General features: G+C 36.2%; 1 protein-coding gene across 23 annotated transcripts in view; it reads left to right on the top strand.

Moving 5' to 3' along the window:
- PPFIA2 (PTPRF interacting protein alpha 2) overlaps positions 1-25,963 on the top strand; it is a 475,585-nt gene that overhangs the window by 199,804 nt on the left and 249,818 nt on the right. Inside the window, exon 1 of one of the 23 annotated variants that reach the window (XM_049694317.1) lies at positions 3,196-3,233. The exons of 20 other annotated variants lie outside the window; for them this stretch is intronic. The gene's annotated coding sequence lies outside the window, so the exon portion shown is untranslated. Of the gene's footprint in view, positions 1-3,195; positions 3,234-3,277; positions 3,712-15,392; positions 15,992-25,963 lie in introns of those variants that run through there. 2 more of the 23 variants (XM_049694313.1, XM_049694314.1) reach the window with 2 other exon arrangements.

Genomic DNA, 25,963 nt, shown 5'->3' with positions numbered 1-25,963 from the left:
CTGAAGTGGGTCTCTTGTACACAGCATATATATGGGTCTTGTTTTCGTATCCATTCAGCCATTCTATGTCTTTTGGTTGGAGAATTTAATCCCTTTACATTGAAGTTTGTTATCAATATGTATGTTCCTATTACCATTTTCTTAATTGTTTTGGGTTTGTTTTTGTAGGTCTTTTCCTTCTCTTGTGTTTCCTGCCTAGAGAAGTTCCTTTAGCATTTGTTGTCAAGCTGGTTTGGTGGTGCTGAATTCTCTTAGCTTTTGCTTGTTTGTAAAGGTTTTAATTTCTCCATCAAATCTGAATGAGATCCTTGCTGGGTACAGTAATCTTGGTTGCAGGTTTTTCTCCTTCATCACTTTAAATATGTCCTGCCAGTCCCTTCTGGCTTGCAGAGTTTCTGCTGAAAGATCAGCTCTTAACTTTATGGGGATTCCCTTGTACGTTATTTGTTGCTTTTCCCTTGCTGCTTTTAACATTTTTTCTTTTAACATTTTTTAACATGTATTTAATTTTTGATAGTTTGATTAATATGTGTCTTGGTGTGTTTCTCCTTGCATTTATCCTGTATGGGACTCTCTCTGCTTCCTGGACTTGATTAACTATTTCCTTTCCCATATTAGGGAAGTTTTCAACTATAATCTCTTCATATATTTTCTCAGTCCCTTTTTTTTTTCTCTTCTTCTTCTGGGACCCCTATAATTCGAATGTTGGTGCGTTTAATGTTGTCCCAGTGGTCTCTGAGACTGTCCTTCATTCTTTTATCTTTTTTCTGCTCTGCAGTAGTTATTTCCACTATTTTATCTTCCAGGTCACTTATCCGTTCTTCTGCCTCAGTTATTCTGCTATTCATCCCTTCTAGAGTATTTGTAATTTCATTTATTGTGTTTTTCATCATTGTTTGTTTGCTCTTTAGTTCTTCTAGGTCCTTGTTAAATGTTTCTTATATTTTCTCCATTCTGTTTCCAAGATTTTGGATCATCTTTACTATAACAACTTTGAATTCTTTTAAAGGTAGACTGCCTATTTCCTCTTCACTTGTTTGGTGTGATGGGTTTTTACGTTGCTTCTTCATCTGCTGTGTGTTTCTGTCTTCTTATTTTGCTTAACTTACTGTGTTTGCAGTCTCCTTTTTGCAGGCTGCGGGTTTGTCATTCTCATTGTTTTTGGTATCTGTCTGCAGTGGGTAAGGTTGGTTTAGTGGTTTGTTTGCTCTTTAGTTCTTCTAGGTCCTGTTAAACGTTTCTTATATTTTCTCCATTCTATTTCCAATATTTTGGATCATCTTTACTATCATTATTCTGAATTCTTTTTCAGGTAGACTGCCTATTTCCTCTTCATTTGTTAGGTCTGGTAGGTTTTTGCCTTGCTCCTTCATCTGCTGTGTGTTTTTCTGTCTTCTCATTTTGCTTTACTTACTGTGTTTGGGGTCTCCTTTTCTCAGGCTGCAGGTTCATAGTTCCCTTTGTTTTTGGTGTCTGTCCCCAGCGGCTAAGGTTGGTTTAGTGGGTTATGTAGGCTTCCTAGTGGAGGGGACTGGTGCCTGTGTTCTGGTGTATGAGGCTGTATCTTGTCTTTCTGTTGGGAAGGACCACATCCGGTGGTGTGTTTTGGGGTGTCTGTGAACTTATGATTTTAGGCAACCTCTCTGCTAATGGGTGGTGTTGTGGTCCTGTCTTTCTAGTTGTTTGGCATAGGGTGTCCAGCACTGTAGCTTGCTGGTCATTGAGTGGAGCTGGGTCTTAGCGTTGAGATGGAGATCTCATATTACGTGGGGCTGGAAGGTCTCTGGTGGACCAATGTCCTGAGCTCGGCTCTCCCACCTCATAGGCTCAGCCCTCACTCCTGGCTGGAGCACCAAGACCCTGTTAGCCACATGGCTCAGAAGAAAAGGGTGAAAAAAGAAAGAAAGAAAGAAAGAAAGAAAGAAAGAAAGAAAGGGGGGGAGGGAGGGAGGGAAGGAGGAAGGAAGGAAGAAAGAAAGAAAGGAGGGAGCGAGAGAGGGAGGAAGGAAGGAAGGAAAGAAAGAAAAAGAAATAAAGAAAGAGGAAAGAAAGAAAGGGAGAGATTAAAGAAAAGGAAGTTATTAAAATAATTTTTTAAAATTATTAACAATAAAAAAAATTAAAAATAATAAAAAAAGGAAAGAAAGAAGTGAGCAACCAAATCAAAAACAAATCCACCAATGATAGCAAGCACTAAAAACTATACTGGAAAAAAAAAATGGACACACAGAACCCTAGGACAAATGGTAAAAGCAAAGCTATACAGAAAATCACACAAAAAGAGAAAAAGGAAAATTATATATATATATATATATATATAGTAAAAACAAAAAAGGGAGAGAACAACCAAATCAATAAACAAATCTACCAATGATAATAAGCTCTAAATGCTAAAGTAAGATAAACATAAACCTGGAAACAAATTAGATGCAGAAAGCAAATCCCAAGTCTACAGCTGCTCCCAAAGCCAATTTTGGTATGATTCTTTGTCTATTCAGGTATTCCACAGATGAAGGGCACATCAAGTTGATTGTGGAGATTTAATCCGCTGCTCCTGAGGCTGCTGGGAGAGATTTCCCTTTCTCTTCTTTGTTCGCACAGCTCCTGGAGTTCAGCTTTGGATTTGGCCTCGCTTCTGTGTTTAGGCCGCCTGAGGGCATCTGTTCTTTGCTCAGACAGAACGAGGTTAAAATAGCAGCTGATTAGGGGACTCTGGCTCACTCAGGCTGGGCGGAGGGAGGGGTATGGAATGTGGAATGCAGGGTGAGCCTGCAGTGGCAGAGGCTGGCGTGTTGTTGCAACAGCCTGAGGTGCGCCGTGTGTTCTCCCAGGGAAGTTGTCCCTGGATCACGGGACTCTGGCAGTGGCGGGCTGCACAGGCTCCTGGGAGGGGAGTTGTGGATAGTGACCTGTGCTCGCACACAGGCTTCTTGGTGGCTGCAGCAGCAGCTTTAGCGTTTCATGCCCGTCTCTGGTGTCCGCGCTGACAGCCACGGCTCGCACCCGTCTCTGAAGCTCGTTTAAGTCGTTGCTCTGAATCCCCTCTCCTCGCACACCCCGAAACAATGGTCTCTTGCCTCTTAGGCAGGTCCAGACTTTTCCCCCGACTCCCTCCTGGCTAGCTGTGGCTCACTAGCCCCCTTCAGGCTGTGTTCACACAGCCAACCCCAGTCCTCTCCCTGGAATCTGACCTCCGAAGCACGAGCCTCAGCTCCCAGCCGCCACCCATCCCTGTGAGTGAGCAGACAAGCCTCTCAGGCTGTTGAGTGCTGGTCAGCAGGGATCCTCTGTGCAGGAACCTTTCCACTTTGCCCTCTGTGCGCCTATTGCTGTGCTCTCCTCTGTCGCTTTGAAGCTTCCCCCTCCCCACCCCCCCGTTTCCACCACTGAAGGGGCTTCCTAGTGTGTGGAAGCCTTTCCTCCTTCACAGCTCCCTCCCAGAGGTGCAAGTCCCATCCCTATTCTTTTGTCTCTGTTTTTTCTTTTTTCTTTTGTCCTACCCAGGTACGTGGGGAGTTTCTTGCCTTTTGGGAAGTCTGCGGTCTTCTTCCAGCATTCAGTAGGTGTTCTGTAGGAGCTGTTCTACATGTAGATGTATTTTTGATGTATTTGTGGGGAGGAAGGTGATCTCCACGTCTTACTTCTCCGCCATCTTGAAGGTCCCCCAAGAAGGGATTTTTAAAGTATTTTGTGATCTGCGCTCTAGTAGAGGTATGTTGACAGAATAAATTGTCTATCAAGAGCATTTACATTTACCAGGAGGTATAAGGAGGCATCTCAGGGATCTGGGTTAAATGAGTAAATTTTCCGCAAAGTGTTGGTCGAGACTAAGGCACTGAGAAAACTGATGTATTCTTGGATGTCTTCAGTTCTAGTTGGGGCCACTCTGTACTTTTCTCTCTCTCCTTCCCTTATCTCTTGTACTTCCTTTATTTCTCTCTTTTTTCTTCGAAGTTAGGGAGTAAAGGATTTGGAGACAGTGTCTGGATGGCCAATGGGGAGGATTTGTGAAAAAAATGGGAAAAGTCAATAAATGTTTAGATGCTGAATTTCCTCTACTACATAATTGTCCCAGAAGAGATTTTTTTTAAACCTTATATCACATCAAATAATCATCCTCTGTTTCTGGTTTCTCTATGACTGTTTCAGATTAAACTTTTTGTTTCATCTATAGAATACTTATGTACATATTTAAGTGCTTCATTGGAAGAGACTTATTTTTAATTCTTTCACCTTCTGCTTTCCACCTAGGTTTTAGGGCTATATTGTACAAACAGTATGTGCTTTATAAATTAATATTAACTGATATGAAAAAACAAACTTGTCAGGTACTGGCAGGGAACCATTCATGGCTTTTTAAAAATATTTCTATTTTTTATTTTCTCTAATAAAGTCATTGGGGAGCGGGAAACAAGATATCTTTAGCTGGTATCTAAAATAAGTTTGGTACTTGAATAGTTTGGAATATACAATTAGACACTTTATTTGTAAAGCACAATAAGAGTCTGAGATAAAAATTACAGTTTTGATGTAATATTAAATATCTGAATATATTAGAGTAAAATTTGGAAATTATACTGAGCCAGTGAGGATTGCTATGTTGATAATTCAGAATGGATGATACCTTTATCTTGTTTCCTGTTTATCTTCAGCTAATCTGATATGGAAGTAAGTAATAGCTGTTGGCTTTGCTGTGATTATTGATTAATTTTAAGTGCTTTGATAATTAATTCTTATAGTGTATTCTACACATGCTGAGATGCTGACTATATTTATAATACTTGTATTTTCACTGAGGACTTAGCTTTGATGATGTGTGAAAATGAATTTGTAGAATAAATTTGAAAATCTGGCTTTGCTCATCTTTTATGACTTGCCTGATTTAGTGAAGTGACTAACAGCACAGTTTGCTAATGCTTTTCTCCTAGTTGTTACCTTGTATTTTATTCTCGTTTCATACATAAAGGATAGATCTGTACTGAGCTACAACAAAGGCCACATTAGTGAGTTTTTCAAGTTGTTTAAGTCTTATAATAGAACTTAAATTTTCATACAATTCTTAAATATGAAAAAAGTCCTATAAATATCCTTATTTCCTAATAATAAATATCTTCTTGCTCTTCAGCCTTCATTTCCTCATATGAAGAAACATGTGATAGCATCATAAAAGAGACCAAAATGAATAGCTTTTACATAATTATTCAGTTTTGGGGGGGGAGGATAAGGTTGGGGAGGGGTTCTATCCATGTCCATCCATGTCCATGAACTTTCTTCCTTCCCTCCTTGCCCAGATTGTATCTGGATAGAGAGGAAATATTAGGTATTTTTTTGACATTGAATTAGATTTTCTTAGTTTTAGGTGTCTCACCATGATCTCATAGCATCTGCTGCAGTGAAATTTTACCTTCCAGGAAATTGGGCATCATGACCTGGTATCCATTGATGTGTGGCTGGTCCCATCTGATCTTTCAAGTATTGTTCTGGAACCCACTGCTGATAGCTGTATACCTGGCCTTTGCCTGTAGTCAAGAGTTCCCAAACTCTGGGATGCTCTTATATTTAACCCAGGCCTCTTGAAATCCACCATCATTCTCAGAACTTCTGTGTATCCCTTGGTGTCCATTGTCCGGAAGATTTCAACCACATATTTCATAATTCAGGCTGGAGTGTGCCATATCTGCTGAGGCTACTCTCATGTTTATTCATCTAGACAACTTCTCCTGTCATTACTTTGTTGTGTCATGGAGACCATAGCAACTGGTAACACTGGGGTTTCTCTGAGGGCTTTGGAGTTTGCCAAGACTACACAGGGGGAAGCAGGAAATTTCCAAGATGATCAGTTTCTCCAATCAACCTGAATTGATTCAATCTTCCTAAATCTCTTTATGTGTCTGTTACTTTATCTGCTCTTCTGACATTATGGTCTATCATCTCGGCTTTGGTTCTTAACAGATATAAACTCTCCTTTGGTTGTTTCTAGAAAAACTTGTACTCTCTCTTTTGAAAGTCTGCTTTGCTATGAATTTTTTAGTTAAGTTTGAAACTCAAAGTTCAGTAATAAACTTTTAGTCCTGGAGGTTCCCTCATGGTCTTCTCTAAAATAATTCTAAAAGAATGAAAAGTAACAAGAAAGTAATTTAATTTCCAAGAAAGGAAAATACATTGGAAATATTTCAAAACTTTGGCCTCCTTAATTGCACTCCTTCTTTTACTTGGTAAAATATCCAGCAAGGAAGTGATGATTGAAAGATAAATATTATATTATTCAAGGTCACTAGGAAACAGGATAGCACAATGACTTGAAGCAAGGAAATATGAATTTAGAAACCATTATAATTGAAGATGATCTTTGTCATAACACTGATAAGTTGTAATTCATATTTCACACATTTTCCCTATTCTAATTCAGAACAATTTTTGCACCCAATTTCATTCCCACTCAAAACTTTTACAAGTTTTAAAAACTCATAAGTAGTGAAAATCACTATAGAAATTCTGCAACTGAGTATAATCTACCAGCCCTTATTGCTATAGATTTTGAGGTCTGCTCCATTGTACTCTTTTGTTTGTTTGTTTTTTAATAACCTGGGCCTGAAGAATAGGATAAAAAGGGTATTAGAGACATACACCATTTAAAGAATATATGTATATATTTGATAGACCCTAGAATCATAAATGATCTTTGGAGAAAATTAGTACATTTTATAGAATATTCTTTTATATTAAAATGTTTCAGCATTATTTGTAACAGTACCATATTGAATACCTATAAGCATTTTGAACATTTTAACCAGTGTCCTTTTCATCTAGTTACCCACTGTATTTTATTCATCCCTTTCTTCAGCCAAGGTATTGGTGACATTGGATATGAAACTAAACCCTACTTTGCTCAGACGGCTAAGTGCCCCTTCACAGTATTTCATACCAGTGTTATGATACAAGTTGGAATGTCAGCTAAATTTTGGCCAAAAACCAGTTACATGAGAGACACATTATTAATAGAAAACTCTTAAGGGAAATTTGATAAATGGAGACAACTTCTTAATTGAGATAAAGGGGCTTTTACTTTTATCAGTGAGAAGCTACTTCTGTTAATACGTTGAGAGAGAGGAAGATGCAAATAACAAATTTTAAAACTTTCCTAGGCACGCTGCTAAAGAGTAGGTGGTTATGGGATGGGGGAAAAAACAAGCAATAGGCAAAGTTCATGCTTTGATAATTCCATCATAATATCAAGAACTTTCTAATACTTAATACCTAAAATTCTGAAAATGGAATAGACTGTATCCAAAAAAGTTGTGCTTCTGTTAACTAGATATTCACAGAGAAGCTGGATTTTCTTTTACACATAGAGTAAAGGAAAATCCTAACTGCATAATATCTTATGTGTTCGTTTGATTATTGATTTCTTGCATTTTTCACCCAGTTCTCCTTTGGCTGAAAGCAACAGATGCATGTGAACTAGATCGATAACAGGGAGTATTAATTATAAAGGTTTAAAGGACCTCACAGAATCCAAGGATGGGAGTGAAAGGATTATCTGACTTTATGAAAACTGGCAGGCTGAGCCAGTCTTAGGCTGCCAGCTGAGCTGTATGAACAGGCTCTCAGGGACTGCATGATTATTATCTCACTTTCTTTTTTTATGTCTGCTCTATCCTCCTTTCTCTACAAATTGGCTTAGTCATCAGTTTGCACAAGCCTGAAAATATCCACCCCAGAACCTAAGGGTACATAATCTTCCAGCTATGAAGTCAACAGCTCACTAGTAACAATCTCTAAATCTCTAATTTGATTGGATTAACTCATCTGTTAAAGCCAGACCACCCAAGTCATAAGTTTCTGTCTAGCAAATGTCATGGCTGCATTTATTTTAGAAGACTATTTTTGATCCAACTGTGACTGAAGTTGTGGGTGGGGAGACAGGCTTACATTAAAGATAATGCTGACCTTTTAGAAAACTGAGCAGCATGAGTTCTCAGAAAGTGTGTCCATTACATTTATTTTCTTAATTAACATCTACTTAGTTTATTTTGTTATTTCCAGAATTGATATCATAAACCTGGGAACTGACCTCTGAGTTTCTTTCTAATTTTCAGATTCTGTTGTTCCCACTTTTTCTTACCAATTTTGTTATTATTTTAGCCCTTAAATTCACCTCCTTGACTCCAGTCTTACTCCATTTCAGTGTACCCTCCTGAGTCATTCTCCTTAAGAAAAAATAATAATAATAATCTTCAAAACCTCCCCAGTGCCCTTACGAGGAAATCTTCCCTTTCATATCCTACAAGGTTTGTGGGAATGAAGACCTTCTTCCTTTCTATCTCCTATCTTGCCACATCTTCACATGCCAATATGTCAATCATCTGATCACTTACTGGTTGCCAATTATTATCTTCTTCTTCATCATTTGTTTGTTTTGTTTTGTTTTGCTGTACTTTGATCCAGCCTTAGCCTAGGGAACTCTTCATTATTCAAAATTCCATCCAAATATTAACTCATCCAAAAATTCCATCCAAATATTAACCCTGAAAGTCTCTGATCCTTTGATGCTGCATTTTGTTTCCCTTTTCTGTGATTTCATGGTATACTCTACTTACACTATCATCATATTTCTTCTGTACAGGTAGTGTTGTTACTTAATTATCTGTCTCTTATGCTCTACTAAAGTTTTCTGAAGGGCAGGGGCATTATCTTTTATCTGTGAATGTGTAGGGCCTTGTTGAGTCCTAGGCACATTGTAACTAATTACTCAACAGGCATTTTTTTAATGAATAAATACCATACTATTTATGACAGTTTGATTTGCTGGTGTGGTTTCCATTTTCTGGATATAATAAAACTGAAAAATTTCCCTTGAGAAAGGTGAATGATATAGTAGGAAAATAATTCAAGTTATTTTTTGAATATAATTCCAAAGAATTATAACTTTTTGCACCTTAGGTTTCTTACTAATAAAATAAAGAACAAGGAATAAATGATCTCTAATAATTCTTCAATACTAAAACACTAATATTATAGAAAAATATTGACTTTTTAGTGTTTAGTGGTAACATCAGGTTTTTTTTACTCATAAATATTGCTATGGTAAATCAAAATTATGTGTTGATAATTGTACTCCAAGCTTATCACTAAACTGATATAAATGAATTTGAAGTATATTAAAACATAACAAAAAAACAGATAAACAGGTGTAAGTCTCAAATGTATTTCTGCTGCCCTGACTTCCACAGAGCCCTAAAGTGTATATACAGCTGCATACTTCACATCTCCCCTGGGATGTCTAACAGACACCTCAGATATCCTCAAAAGAGGATTTTCCACTCTCAAATCTTGCATCTCTCCAATCTTCTCCATCTCAATAAATAGCAGCACCATCTATTCAGATTGCTTTTTCTTTCTTTCTTTTTTATTTTTAGGATTCATTCTTGATCTCTCCCTTTTCCTTATATATACCTCATCCCCCAATTCTCAATGTAAATCAGCAAATTCTATCAGCTTTACCTGATGTCATGCATCCAAATATCCTAATTTCCTTCCAGTGTTAGATGATGTCAACTCTTAACTGAAATATAACAATAGCCTTTTAACTGGGCCCCGTGCTTCCATATGTCTCCCCACCATAGAAACCAAAGTGATCCTTTAAAATAGCTATCGAGGGCTTCCCTGGTGGTGCAGTGGTTGAGAGTCCGCCTGCTGATGCAGGGGACATGGGTTCGTGCCCCGGTCTGGGAAGATCCCACATGCCGCGGAGTGGCTGGGCCCGTGAGCCATGGCCGCTGAGCCTGCGCGTCCGAAGCCTGTGCTCCGCAACGGGAGAGGCCACAACAGTGAGAGGCCCGCGTACCGCAAAAAAATAAATAAATAAAATAGCTACCGAGGGACTTCCCTAGCAATCCAGTGGTTAAGACTCCACACTTCCACTGCAGGGGGCATGGGTTTAATACCTTGTCAGGGAACTCAGATCCCACATGCTGCGTGACCAAAAAAAAAAAAAAAAAAAAAAAGTACTGATCGTGTCTCATGTCTTCCATACTTAAACCCTCTAAGGGTTTCCAGTGTACTTGGAAAAAAGAATGCTTCAAATCCTGACTCTGCCCTTCATAACCCTCCTCTACTATGCTCATGCCTGCCTGGAGTGCTCTGACCAAGATCTTTGACTCACTCTTTTTCGTGGGGCGTTTTCTGTTACTTTTATTTATTTTTTAATTAATTAATTTATTTTTTATACAGCAGGTTCTTATTAGTTATCTATTTTACACATATTAGTTTATATATGTCAATCCCAATCTCCCAATTCATCCCACTACCACCACCACCCCCACTTTCCCTCCTTGGTGTCCATACGTTTGTTCTCTACATCTGTGTCTCTATCTCTGCCTGGCAAACCGGTTCATCTGTACCATTTTTCTAGATTCCACATATATGCGTTAATATAAGATATTTGTTTTTCTCTTTCTGATTTACTTCACTCTGTATGACAGTCTCTAGGTCCATCCACGTCTCTACAAATGACCCAGTTTTGTTCCTTTTTATGGCTGAGTAGTATTCCATTGTATATATGTGTCACATCTTCTCTCTCCATTCGTCTGCTGATGGGCATTTAGGTTGCTTCCATGACCTGGCCATTGTAAATAATGCTGCAATAAACATTGGGGTGCATGTGTCTTTTTGAATTATGGTTTTCTCTGGGTATATGCCCAGTAGTGGGATTGCTGGTAATTCTATTTTTAGTTTTTTAAGGAACCTCCGTACTCTTCTCCAATTTACATTCCTACCACACCAACACTGCAAGAGGGTTCCCTTTTCTCCACACCCTCTCCAGCATTTGTTGTTTGTAGATTTTCTGATGAGGCCCATTCTAACCAGTGTGAGGTGATACCTAATTGTAGTTTTAATTTGCATTTCTCTAATAATTAGTGATGTTGAGCAGCTTTTCATGTGCCTCTTGGCCATCTGTATGTCTTCTTTGGAGAAATGTCTATTTAGGGCTTCTGCCCATTTTTGGATTGGGTTGTTTGTTTTTGTAATATTGAGCTGTTTATATATTTTGGAGATTAATTCTTTGTCCTTTGATTCATTTGCAAAGAATTTCTCCCACTCTGAGGGTTGTCTTTTCATCTTTTTTATAGTTTCCTTTGCTGTGCAAAAGCTTTGAAGTTTCATTAGGTCCCATTTGTTTATTTTTGTTTTTATTTCCATTACTCTAGGAGGTGGGTTAAAACAGATCTTCCTGTGATTTAGTCAAAAAGTGTTCTTCCTATGTTTTCCTCTAAGAGTTTTATAGTGTCCGGTCTTACATTTAGGTCTTTAATCCATTTTGAGTTTACTTTTGTGTATGGTGTTAGGGAGTGTTTTAATTTCATTCTTTTCCATATAGCTGTCCAGTTTTCCCAGCACCACTTATTGAAGAGACTGTCTTTTCTCCATTGTATATCCTTGCCTCTTTTGTCATAGATTAGTTGACCATAGGTGCTTGGGTTTGTCTCTGAGCTTTCTATCCTTTTCCATTGATCTATATTTCTGTTTTTGTGCCAGTGCCATATTGTCTTGATTACTGTAGCTTTGTAATATAGTCTGAAGTCATGGAGGGTGATTCCTCCAGCTCCATTTTTTCCCTTCAAGATTGCTTTGGCTATTCAGGGTCTTTTGTGTTTCCATACATATTGTGAAATTTTTGGTTCTAGTTCCGTAAAAAAATGCCATTGGTAATTTGATAGAGATTGCATTGAATCTATAGATTGCTTTGAGTAGTATAGTCATTTTCACAATATTGATTCTTCCAATCCAAGAACATGGTATATCTCTCCATATGTTTGTGTCATCTTTGATTTCTTTCATCAGTGTATTATAGTTTTCTGAGTACAGGTGTTTTACCTCCTTAGGTAGGGTTATTCCTAGGTATTTTATTCTTTTTATTGCAATGTTGAATGGGATTGTTTCCTTAATTTCTCTTTCTGATCTTTCATTTTTAGTGTATAGGAATGCAAGAGTTTTCTGTGCATTAATTTTGTATCCTGCACCTTTACCAAATTCATTGATTAGGTCTAGTAGTTTTCTGGTGGCATCTTTAGGATTCTCTATGTATAGTATCATGTCATCTGCAAACAGTGACAGTTTTACTTCTTTTTCAATTTGTATTCCTTTTATTTCTTTTTCTTCTCTGATTGCCATGGCTAGGACTTCCAAAACGATGTTGAATAATAGTGGTGAGAGTGGACATCCTTGTCTTGCTCCCGATCTTAGAGGAAATGCTTTCAGTTTTTCACCATTGAGAATGATGTTTGCTGTGCGTTTGTCGTATATGGCCTTTATTATGTTAAGGTCAGTTCCCACTATCGCATTTTCAGGAAAGTTTTTATCATATGGGTGTTGAATTTTGTCAAAAGCTTTTGCTGCATCTATTGAGATGATCATATGGTTTTTGTTCTTCAATTTATATTAACAATGGTATATCGCATTGATTGATTTGCATATACTGAAGAATCCTTACATCCCTGGGGAAAATCCCACTTGATCATGGTGTATGATCCTTTTAATGTATTGTTGGATTCTGTTTGCTAGTATTTTGTTGAGGATTTTTGCATCTATATTCATCAGTGCAGTTGGTCTGTAATTTTCTTTTTTTGTAGTATCTCTGTCTGGTTTTGGTATCAGGGTGATGGTGGCCTTGTAGAATGAGTTTGGGAGTGTTCCTTCCTCTGCATGTTTTTGGAAGAGTTTGAGAAGGATGGGTGTTAGCTCTCCTCTAAATATTTGATAGAATTCACCTATGAAGCCATCTGGTCCTGGACTTTTCTTTATTGGAAGATTTTAAATCACAGTTTCAATTTCATTACTCGTGATTGGTCTGTTCATATTTTCTATTTCTTCCTGGGTCTGTCTTGGAAGCTTATACCTTTCTAAGAATTTGTCCATTTCTTCCAGGCTTTCTATTTTATTGGCATAGAGTTGCTTGTAGTAGTCTCTTATAATGCTTTGTATTTCTGTGGTGTCCGTTTAACTTCTCCTTTTTCATTTTTAATTTTATTGATTTGAGTCCTCTCCCTCTTTTTCTTTATGAGTCTGGCTAATGGTTTACCAATTTTGTTTATCTTCTCAAGGAACCAGCTTTTAGTTTTATCAATTTTATCTTCTCAAAGAACAAGCTTTTAGTTTTATTGATCTTTGCTGTTGTTTTCTTCATTTCTTTTTCATTTATTTCTGATCTGATCTTTATGATTTCTTTCCTTCTGCTAACTTTGCGGTATTTTTGTTCTTCTTTCTCTAATTGCTTTAGGTTTAAGGTTAGCTTGTTTATTTGCAATGTTTCTTGTTTCTTGATGTAGGTTTGTATTGCTATAAACTTCCCTCTTAGAACTGCTTTTGCTGCATCCCGTAGGTTTTGGATCATCGTGTTTTCATTGTCATTTGTCTCTAGATATTTTTTGATTTCCTCTTTGATTTCTTCAGTGATCTCTTGGTTATTTAGTGACGTATTGTTTAGCCTCCATGTGCTTGTGTTTTTTACGTTTTTTTCCTTGTAACTGATTTCTAATCTCATAGCATTGTCGTTGGAAAAGATGCTTGATATTATTTCAATATTAGTAAATTTACTGAGGCTTTATTTGTGACCCAAGACGTGATCTATCCTGGAGAATATTCCATGTGCACTTGAGAAGAAAATGTAATCTGCTGTTTTTGGATGGAATGTCCTGTAAATATCAATTAAATCAATCTGGTCTATTGTGTCATTTAAAGCTTGTGTTTCCTTATTAATTTTCTGTCTGGATAATATGTCCATTGGTGTAAGTGAGGTGTTAAAGTCTCCCACTCTTTTTGTGTTACTGTCGATTTCCTCTTTCAGAGCTCTTAGCATTTGCCTTATGTATTGAGGTGCTTCTATGTTGGGTGCATATATATTTATAATTGTTATATCTTCTTCTTGGATTGATCCCTTGATCATTTTGTAGTGTCCTTCCTCATCTCTTGTAACACTCTTTATTTTAAAGTCTGTTTTATCTGATATGAGTATTGCTACTCCAGCTTTCTTTGATTTCCATTTGCATGGAATATCTTTTTCCATCCCCTTACTCTCAGTCTGTATGTGTAGGTCTGTAGTGGGTCTCTTGTAGACAGCATATAGATGGGTCTCATTTTTGTATGCATTCAGCAAGCCTTTAATCATATTAAAAAGAAGGGAATTTACATGGCATAACAAAAGATATGCAAAACTTAATGAAACACAATTCTCTTAAAATTCTCAAACTTATATTTATAGGATGCAGAATGCACTTGAAATGATTAAATGACTTAAGCTGATATTTTTTTTATTGCAAACTGTTTTAACATCAGCTTAACCCCCATGTATGGTATTCAAAAAGAACACAGCCTTTGAATTAGAAAGATGACTTTAGTTAAAACGAGGATTGAACTTAGGAAAAGGCTGGGGTTTCTTCTGAAAGGAATCTTCAAGTACCAATATGTGTAGAGAAAGAATACTAATTTTGGTTACATTTTCCACCTTAATGTTAAATATAGGATCTACATAATACCTTTCAAAATAAAACACTCACATAAGATAATTTTGGTTGGAGTATTTAATCCATTCACATTTAAGGTGATTATCGATATGTATATTCCTATTACCACTTTCTTAATTGTTTTGGGTTTGTTTTTGTAGGTCCTTTTCTTCTCTTGTGTTTCCCACTTAGAGAAGTTCCTTTAGCATTTGTTGTAGAGCTGGTTTGGTGATGCTGAATTCTCTTAGCTTTTGCTTGTCTTTTGATTTCTCCACTGAATCTGAATGAGATCCTTCCCGGGTAGAGTAATCTTGGTTGTGGGTTCTTCCCTTTCATCACTTTAAATATATCATGTCACTCCCTTGTGGCTTGTAGAATTTCTGCTGAAAAATCAGCTGTTAACCCTATGGGAGTTCCCTTGTATGTTATTTGTCATTTTTCCCTCATTGCTTTTAATAATTTTTCTTTGTCTTAATTTTTGTCAGTTTGATTACTATGTGTCTTGGTGTGTTTCTCCTTCGGTTTATCCTGCCTGGGACTCTCTGTGCTTCCCAGACTTGGATGGCTATTTCCTTTCCCATGTCAGGGAAGTTTTTGACTCTGATCTCTTCAAATATTTTCTCAGGTCCTTCCTCTGTCTCTTCTTCTGGGACCCCTGTAATGCGAATGTTATTGTGTTTAATGTTGTCCCAGAGGTCTCTTAGGCTATCTTCATTTCTTTTCATTCTTTTTTTCTTTATTCTGTTCCATGGCAGTGAATTCCACCATTCTGTCTTTCAGGTCACTTATCCTTTCTTCTGCCTCAGTTATTCTGCTATTGATTCCTTCTAGTGTATTTTTCATTTCAGTTATTATATTGTTCATCTCTGTTTGTTTGTTCTTTAATTATTCTAGGTGTTTTTTAAACATTTCTTGCATCTTCTCGATCTTTGCCTTCATTCTTTTTTCAAGGTCCTGGATCATCTTCACTATCATTCTGAATTCTTTTTCTGGAAGGTTGCCTATCTCCACTTCATTTAGTTGTTTTTCTGTGGTTTAATCTTGTTCCTTCATCTGGTACATAGTCCTCTGCCTTTTCATTTTGTCTGTCTTTATATGAATGTGGTTTTCATTCCACAGGCTGCAGAATTGTAGTTCTTCTTGCTTCTGTTGTCTGCCCTCTGGTGGATGAGGCTATCTAAGAGGGTTGTGCAAGCTTCTTGATGGGAGGGACTGGTGATGTGTAGAGTTGGGTGTTGCTCTGGTGGGCAGAGCTCAGTAAAATGTAATCTGATTGTGTGCTGATGAGTGGGGCTGGGTTCCCTCCCTGTTGTTTGGCCTGAGGTGACCCAGCACTGGAGCCTATCCGGCTCTTTGGTGGGGCTAATGGCAGACTCTGGGAGGGCTCACACCAAGGAGTACTTCCCTGAACTTCTGCTGCCAGTGTCCTTGTCCCCACAGTGAGCCACAGCCACCCCGTGCCTTTGCAGGAGACCCTCCAACACTAGCAGGTAAGTCTGGTTCAGCCTCATATGGGGTCGTTGCTCCTTCCTCCTGGGTCCTGATGTGCACATTACTCTGTGCCCTCCAGGAGTGGAGTCACTGTTTCCCTCAGTCCTGTTGAAATCCTGCAGTCAAATTCCACTAGCCTTCAAAGTCTGATTCTCTAGGAATTTAGGAATTCCCCCTCCCATCGCCGGTCTCCCATGTTGGAAAACCTGATGTGGGGCTCAGAACGTTCACTCCAGTGGGTGGACTTCTGTGGTATAATTCTTCTCCAGTTTGTGAGTCACCCACCCAGTGGTTATGGTATTTAATTTTATTGTGATTGTGCCCCTCCTACCGTCTCATTGCAGCTTCTCATTTTTCTTTGGATATGGGATATCTTTTTGATGAGTTCCAGTGTCTTCCTGTCTATGATTGTTCAACAGTTAGTTGTGATTCCGGTACTCTTGCAGGAGGGAGTGAGCACACATCCTTCTACTCTACCATCTTGAACCAATCTCCTGACTCACTCTAAAATGTCACCTTCTTACTGAAGTCTTCCCTGGTCAAGAGTTCAATTCATGTTTCTTTCAGCATACTATGATCCACTTTCTTTTGATGTATATTACTATGTAAAATAATGTACATTTATGGTTATTTATTTTGGGGGTTTCCTTCCCACCTTTCACATATATCTATGAGGTCTATTTTAACATGTAGAAAAATTTTATTAGATGATTACTTTAGTTTTAAGAATTAATATTCATTGGTTTAAAGTTATTAGTCTCTTATTCTCTCATTTATTAGCCTTAAATTTTAAATTGTGACTCATATTTTTCTACTCTTAATTCTAACAAATTTTAGCATTCACCTTTACAGAGCTTTGTTAAATTTATATGTTGTCATTTACAAACTTAATTAATACCTTTTTATATTTTGGTCTGCATTCATATAGTTAATACCTTGATTTCCCTTTAATGGTTTAAATTGTTTGGCAGATAACATCATTTTAAATTGCACTTTAATAAATATAATATATTCAAGTCTAAATTCCCTTAAATATTTCAATATTGTAAACTTAGTAAATTTTTTTACTTAAAATAACAGTTCTAACTAAGCTGACACAGAACAAGAAATAGCCTTGGTCACCATTGTACCTAGAACAATCTTGATGCATAGATAATTTATCTCTGTCTCTCTATCTCCTTCTCCTATCTCCATCTATATATCTATATCTATAATTGGAATAAATATAAAGTTTATATTTTTCCCGGAGGTTATTCCTTCATGCTGGACTATTGGATTGGGCTTTAGTTCTCTCATTGGACCTCTCATTTTTTTCTCTCTCTTCCCCACAATTTTTTTTGTGTTTGTTTTTTAATGCATTACTCATGATTTTAGAATGGTGCAACATAAAATAAAAGGTTAAGAATATTAGATTGAAAATAGGAAAATACAATTTTGAGGAAATTAAGATGTTACTTCATCATTTGATGCTGGAAAGGAAAATGAGATATTAGCATTAGGCTCAGGACTCTTTTTTGATTGGCTATAAAAATCTATAACAACCTCATTTTTATATTTTGTTTCTTAAATCTTTATTTAATATAGAGAAATGTCTTCTTTGCTAATGAAATCCATTAAAATAAAAATAATTCTCATTTTGGCAGTCAGTTTTTTATTCCTCTGACACATTGACTCTGATAGCCGATGCCTTCTTTGCTTTCAGATGAGTTCTTCTTTGTGTTGAAAAGAAAACAGTTTCACTAATGAGTTATATATGAAGATGTTTGATTTCTTGCATCTCATCTTCTAAAATTGTAACTCTTGGTGCAATGCTTTAATTTTAGAAATAATCCAAAATTAGAATATGATACATTTTACTGATATTGAAAAATACCACAAGTGTTTCTTTTCATAGCCATTATTATAAAATATGTCTTTTACACTCATTGGCTTATGTCTAATTGTAGAGTGCACATGACTGTTTTATGTGTAAAATATAATTTTCTTTTGTTCATGCTGCTGATTCTGTTGTGTGGGTGAGCACCACAGTCCCATGATTCTGAGAAAAATAAAACTTGCCTTTAGCACATTTCCTCTGCTGCTGATTATAGAGATAATTATTCTGATGTTTCTGTGGAAATACTTTTAATGATGTGTTTTGTAGCTTGTGTTGCTGGTTTAGTATTTCTGTTTGTTTACTTATTTACAAATTTGTAAAGTTAAATTATATTTTGTGGGCATAGACAATGATAAGTCACTACTGCTTAGGGCTGAACACATAAGTACCCAGTAATTTGAATGGAATGTAGATTCCCTCTCATTGTCAGGAACTCATTTTATTTCATTCCATAGAAGTTATATTTGTCTGCTTCCACTTATAAAAAAGCTCTGTTCAAAACAAGTTCTGTCTCTAGAATATATGCAGTATGTATGAATATTATTTTCAGTAGAAGGCTGATGCTTTATCTACTTCTATTCTGAAAGGTGGAGTCCTATGCATTTTACCTACTCTTCTTGAGTCTGATTTCCTGTTACCTATAACATTTTTGGGGTTCTTGATCCTTTTCAATCAACCTGTATGCATTAAGACTGTACCCTGACATCCTCTGCCTATTAATGATGACTGCCCTAATTCTTGCTTATTGGATCAATGGTGCTCTCTCATTCATTCAATAAAAATTATTGTGTGTCTACAAATGGCCAGGCGTTATTCTAGGAACCGGGATACTGAAGTTAAAAAAATAAATAGAAGACTCTCCCTTGTGGAGCCTACATTCTAGTGGGAGTGACTGATGATGATGATAAATATATAAATAAAATATAGAGTATATCAGATAATCATTAAGCACTAAAGAGAACAGTAATTCTGGAGGTATTAGGAAAGGCTAATCTGAGTATTACATTTGGGCAAGAACTCAAAGGAGGTGAGAAATGAACTGTGCAGATATTTGAGAGTGAGTGTGTGGTGTCACTGTATACCCTTGTCAAAATGAGTTTTAGTCAGGAGGGTTTGGAAGGGAATAGAAAGAGTGGAGGTAAATACCGTGAGTAGAGACGACTTCTGTGGTTTTTTGCATAAATTATGGCTCATTTTTAATTTGTATATGGCTCCTTCCAGAAATTGTAACCCCTGTTCTTACAAAGCAGGTTTAAAATAAAAATATAATTTTGTTTAATAGACTGCTCCTATCAGAGGTTGTCCCTATATTAGTTTTCTTTTGTCTGTGGAATGTGATCTGGTGCTAAATTTAAATATAATTTTAGAATGAGATTAAGAAAGTATAATCTACTCTTACTTTGCATGTTTGTTAAAAATTATTTAGCACCTCATAGAGTTCCAGATAAAATGATTTATAATTGAAATTACATTGTTACTAATAACTTTTATAGGTGTACATTTCTTTTTGTTAATTAATTTTTATTGGAGTATAGTTGCTTTACAATGTTGTATTAGTTTCTGCTGTACAGCAAAGTGAATCAGCTATACTTATACATATATCCCCTCTTGTTTGGATTTCCTTCCCATTTAGGTCACCACAGAGCACTGACTAGAGTTCCCTGTGCGATACAGTAGGTTCTCATTAGTTATCTATTTTATACATAGTAGTGTATATATGTCAACCCCAATGTCCCAATTCATCCCATCCTCCGCTTTCCCCTCAGTATCCATACATCTCTATATCGTGGAGACAACTTTTAAAAATAATTTTATTCTAAAGAAAAGCAGAAAAATGGGATGGTGGTAGGTAGGAGATGGAAGGATTAAAAATGCATTTTTTAGGATAGTTGAAATTGCAGCATGTTTGTATGCTGATGGGAATGGTCCAGTGGAAAGAGAAAAGTAATGATGCATCAGATGCCCATTTCTGGTTTCTTAGTCTGTTTTTATGTCTTGCTTATGTAGTACTGACACCTATTAAAATTAGATATTGATTATCCCACTTCCTACAGGCAAAGAAAACATTATGATTCAAAAAAATAGATCAAGACACAAATATTTTGACCATATAATTGGCATGGATTTTCTTACAAAATTAACTGAATTTCCCAGCAGTTTTGCTATTATGCCATTGCCTTGGTTCTGATCAAAGTCTAATTTAAATTCTCATGGAGAGAAATTCTTTATTTTAACCATTAGGTCATATTCCTATCTAGAAGCATAAGTATAATTCTGTTATTAGGATTCAAAAATATGAATAACTATATCTATTAAAACAGATATAAATCATATGTAGACTAAACCTATGCAGAACCATTTGACTATGAGGAGCTAGAGATAAATATCATTAAGAAATCAAGTATGTTAAATATTTTTAAATATCAGATATTTGTTACTTCTAGTTTTGTAACTTAACATTAAGCTGAAAAATACATTATTTTCTGTTTACATTATCATATGAGGAATGTATTAACATGTCAAAATTATCAATTCAGTTATTTGACATTCTATAGACAACTAGTTGAGTGACTAAATGTTTACTTTATATCAAGTCCTAGTAATGCCTTAAGAACATAGTTTTAGAAACTGTATCCATTTTAGAAATTGTGTCTTATGTTAAAGCAACAAAATCCCATCTAAAACTAGTTTTGAACCATGAAGAGATTGACCAGTAACTCAAAATCCAAAAATAAGGTAGGACTCAGTACTAGATGGTACAGTACTTCAACTGTGTCATCAAGAACACAATTTCATCTGTTTCTCTGCTCTGCCCTCCAGAAATGTCATCTCCATCCCCAAAGAGGCAAAACTCACAGCCACAAATTATCTTCCATTAGCAACCAGGGCCACATGAATCTTTATTCACATCTAGTAGAAGACAGAACACTTTCTATTTCAGGATTCCAAGTAAGAGATTCACTGAGGGTGCATCCCTAAGATAGTGTCCTGAGGACAAAGAAGTAAAAATGCTGATTTTCTCAAGTCAAAAAGGTACTCTGAAATTAGGAGATTAATTAGCTTTTCCCAGACTACCTGGGATGCATGTAGGAGGGGTAAACAATTGTTCTAAAATCTGGATATTTAGAAAGGAGAAAAGAAGCCAACAATGTCCACTGCTGAGACCTAGATTTTATTAGAATGTCTTGATTTTTAAATTTTATCTCTTTTACTAATGACTAGATTTCTTAGACAAGAATAGTGGAGAAATTTATAGGAATTTTATTGTGTAAGTATATTATTCAATTCAGCAATAAAATATTTACTGATTTATTAAATTTTATAGATGAGATATGCATCTTGCCTTCAAGGAACTCAGAGTCTCACCAGGAAGAAAGATGTGAATGAACCACATTTATAGTATGTTGAGTGTTGTAACCAAGTTAGTACACAATGCTAGGAAAACATATATAAATGATCTGGATTAGTTTCCTAGTGCTAAATAATAAATTACCACAAACATAGCAACTTAAATTGGATGTAGACAGAGCGGCACTGGGGCCATGGTTTAGCTGCTATTCATGAGTCAGTATGGGTTTAGCAAGGCAAGAGGTTTGGGTAGAAAAATTCAGTCAAAGCTCTTGCTGAAGTTAGTAGAAAATTTTCATTTTTCAGTATCCTTCACATTATGGATGTAAGCTCTAGCTTCTCAGACAACACAGAGTACAGATACCACCCTCAGACTGGGGAAGGAAAGGGCAGGAAAAAAAATCCCTTATAAATAGAGCTTTGCCAAAACAAATAGCATTTTCAAGAGGCATGCAGATGAGGAAAAGGACACAGTATTCAAGAATTGAAATAATTCAAATGTTCAAATGACCAGAATGTGTAAAGCAGTGCACACAAGCATCCATGAATATGTAGCAGAAGAGGTGGAAGGCAAAGAATATTTTTTTTATGTTTAAATAAATTTAAAAGACAAAACAAAACTGGAAGCTAGGTTTTAGAATGGGTCAACCACATGAAGACTAAAACTTCTCACATTGATGAGAATATAGAAGGTGGTCAATTCTAAGAAGGTGTGATTTCTATACGGGTCTCAATGAATAAAGAACTATTTACTAAATAGAAAAATGCCAGTAAGCCTTATGCCTGTTGTACATGAAGCACAGGAGACTGAGAGAGACTGGTTAGCTGTTTAGCAAAACCGGTTTCCTTTCCTTCCAGGCACTGGGCTACAGGATATGTCCCTTCTTCCCTTGCCCTTAAGAGCAGCCATCTGACAGATTTATGGCCAATGAATTAGTGGCCACAAAAGCAAGCACAAGTTTCTGGCCTGTAAAATCCCATGTAATCTTTTGACAGGTGGGTGTTGATTCCCCAAACAAACTAGAAGCAACATGTTAAAGACCACAGAACTTCCATCATCCTGGGTCCTTGATAGAGTGTGTGGAGCAGAGTTCCCTGGCCCACTGATTAGAAAACAATTCCATTGAGGTTTAAGACTTTTTCTGTTGTAGAAGCTACCATTACCTTAACTAATACAGAATATTGTCCCCATGAGTAAGGGGATAGGAGAGTGATGCATTCCAAAGAAAGCTTGGTTTCAGTCAGGGCAGGCAGGTGGAAAGAATTCTGTGAAGAATTAAATAAGAGAGTTATTTTCATGGAAAAGGGCTTCTAAGGAAAAATTTGGATGGGAGGGAAACAAAGTGGGATAAAATGAAGAAGTGATGTAACTTTTGCAGTAATATGTAGGATGGATTTACTACTGAGCTAGAAGGAGCTTGGGGGCAGAAAACTTGTGTCATTTCCTAGTCAGAAATATTTCTATTATGTACTTAAAGAGATGTAGAATGATTGATTCAAGTTTTTATATCTAAAGCTTTCTGTATGAGAACTTTTAAAACATTTTTTTCAGATAGGAATGATAGTCTATTTTAATGTATCATATCTTCTGAACATAGAGACACATAGAGTTACATTGAATTTTGCCTATATTGTATTTTATATATAGAATCCACACTAGAGGGTCAATGCATATTTCTAAAAAGAAGGTATATGTGTACATATGAGAATACTTATTCATTCTGGGGGGAGGTATAGGCAGTAGAATCAAAGGAAAAATATAACCTGCAACAGATTATTTTGAAGCAGTTAAATAGCTAGCTTTAAATATCTTGAATAGTGCATGTTTGCAGTCCAGTTTACATTTTTTCCATATTCAAATCTACAGATTTAATATTTTCAAAAAGTCATGATGGATCAAATATACATAAAAAGCTATATTTTAAGTATTTTCCTTAATGCATCGTAATTTATTCCCCTAGATAAATGTATTCTCTGATTATGTTTGGTTGGAATAAAAACAATTGCAAAAATCAATTCTTGCTCTTATCTTTACATAACAACCTAGAGTGTAAACTTTATAATACAAAGTCAAGCAGTTCTGAATGTATTGATAATTTAACTTCTTCATAAGATAAAAAAATTGATTTGTATATAAAAATGTGCAGTGGTTTTAACAAAAGTCTATTAACATTTCAAAATCTTTCCATTTGGTTGCCTTATCACTACTAAAAATCATACTTCAATTAAGAAAACAGCCATATTGAGTACTTATATATAAACTGCTCTTGCTATTGTGGATCATACATTGCAGAAGCTTGCAATATATTGGCTCTTTCCCAAGAATTCATGATTAAAGATTAGAATAAACCTCAATTAGATGATTAATATGTCAAATTACCACTCACCAGAGTTACTGTATTGAGCAGTATTTATTAAGGACTGTTATCTAGGGTGTGTAGAAGGCTCAAAACTCACTCTGATCTTTTGTTAGTGATCATTAGGCCACACATTTTCTTTCGTGTGACTCCTTAGATCTGTAAGTGTCAAGAACAGGTTGTTTTCCATTAACTCTAGTCATTTAGTTATACTCTAGCAATCTGTCTATGAATATTTAACACCACTCTTTTTTCAAAAAAAAATGTTCTGTAGTTTCTGGATTTATGTGATTCTCTAACATTAAATACAAACTAGGACAACATATAATAAAAAGAAGTTTTAACTATTATCTTTTATGATACTTTGATAATTTGACACTACCCATTTTTCCTCCCTCCCAAAAAGCACTATACTGGCTTCCCATTGCACTTACAATAGAATCCAAACTCCCTCCCTGGACTACCAGACACTACATGGTATGAGTGCTGCCTACCTACTCTCTTTTCACACACTTACAGTCATCCATTCTGTTCCCAACACACTAGCTCTTAGAATATACTATGCTTTTCCCACCAGAAAAGTTGTGTGTATGCTCTCAGGAAAGCATCCTGACCCCTCCCTCACAAGTATTCCCTTGACTGACTGCTTCTTAGCCTTCAGATCTCAGACACCTTGTCTGTCTTGTTATTTGTTATTCTGCCAAACCTGTCAAAGTACCTGACACATAGTAGGTCACCAAAAAATATTTGTTGAAGGAAGGAAAGAAAGAAAGCAGAAAGGAGAAAGGGAAGAAAACAACAGTTGTCTTTTGCATTGTGAGAGGTTACAAATGAATAAACCCAGATAATTCCATTTTTAAAATAATCCATCATAAATATTATGATAAGCTCTAAATAGCATTTTGTGTGATATGCCTCTACAGCTAAAGATTGTGCAGGTTTTAGCAGCATGTTAATTACACAGGACTTGAAACATTTTTTTTAAATATACTATTTCATGTAATTTGGCATACTATAGATCTCTGGATGGCTCATTATAGTAATGAAAGCAACATCACTGTAAACAATCAAAGTTACATGCATATAAGTGGGCAGATATAGGCTCTCCTATTGCATGCTTATTAATGTAGATCTCTCTATAATTAGCTAATCAGTTCAAATAATTTTTCTAATTTAATTTTCTTCTCCATTTCCTATTAATAGATTGTCATGGTTGACTTACCTGATGTAATTAATAGCTTGGGAACTACATTATGACTGCTGAAAGGCATCATTAAAATGAATCTTTAAATATTTTCAAGCTTTTTAATTTTCTTTCTTTTTTTGCGGTACGCGGGCCTCTCACTGTTGTGGCCTCTCCCATTGCGGAGCACAGGTTCCGGACGCGCAGGCTCAGCGGCCCATAGCTTACGGGCCCAGCCGCTCCACGGCATGTGGGATCTTCCCGGACCGGGGCAGGAACCCATGTCCCCTGCATCGGCAGGCAGACTCTCAACCACTGCACCACCAGGGAAGCCCCTTTAATTTCCTTTCTTAAAGACAAATTGAAGAGGATAGAATCAGTTTGAAGAGAATAAGAGTTTCAGTACAATATTAATAAAACATATAGTTATTTTAATTGACCAGTTTGAGAATTCATTCAATTAGTTATCTCATATATTTTTAATCTTTAGAAATTATATGGTTACTTTAATTGAAGAAATTATCATTAAAATGATGGGAACTTTTATGAGGGAAAATAAAAAAGAGGAAACATTTCAAATATATATATTCAAATTTCATATAACTAAAAGAATAGGATACCTTTGTATTTCTTGTGTATCACTGACTTTACAAAATGGACTTTTCCATTTAGCTTTAAATGGGTAGACCAAATAGAATTGTAAGGGCTTGCTTCAGCTTAGAATGGCAATTCTTTATGACTCATTTATTCAACAAAATATTTGAGTACCTATAACATGACAACCAGTGTTCTAGTTAAATTAAGGAATTATTACAAGATAACTATGTCATTTATTTACTCAGTTGATATTTTTTGAGTTCTTAATACATGCCAGACAGTATGGTACATTCTGAGGCAAGAGCAGTGAACAAAACCGTCTTTGGCCTTGTGGAAATTATTGTCAAGTGAAAAAAGAAGCAGATAGATGGATGGATAGAAAGGTGTTAGGGAAAATTATAAGGCAAGAAAAATGATTTAGAAAGTGCTGGAGAAGACAAGGCGATGCTTGGAAAGGTGAAGATGTCTGTAAGATTATAATGATGGGTTACAGTATCTAAGATGGGTATCTAGGGATGTGAGGACATGAGGCAGAATGAAGAGATGATATGCAGTGGATATGGGTACTCCTAGCTTTGAAGAATAACTGAATTTTGGGTATTTGAGGGAA

This window comes from Orcinus orca, chromosome 11 (genome assembly GCF_937001465.1).
Source record: "Orcinus orca chromosome 11, mOrcOrc1.1, whole genome shotgun sequence".
NCBI classification, from domain to species: Eukaryota; Metazoa; Chordata; class Mammalia; order Artiodactyla; family Delphinidae; genus Orcinus; species Orcinus orca.
Note: the sequence above shows the minus strand (reverse complement) of the source record. Positions and strands in the feature narration are given on the sequence as shown.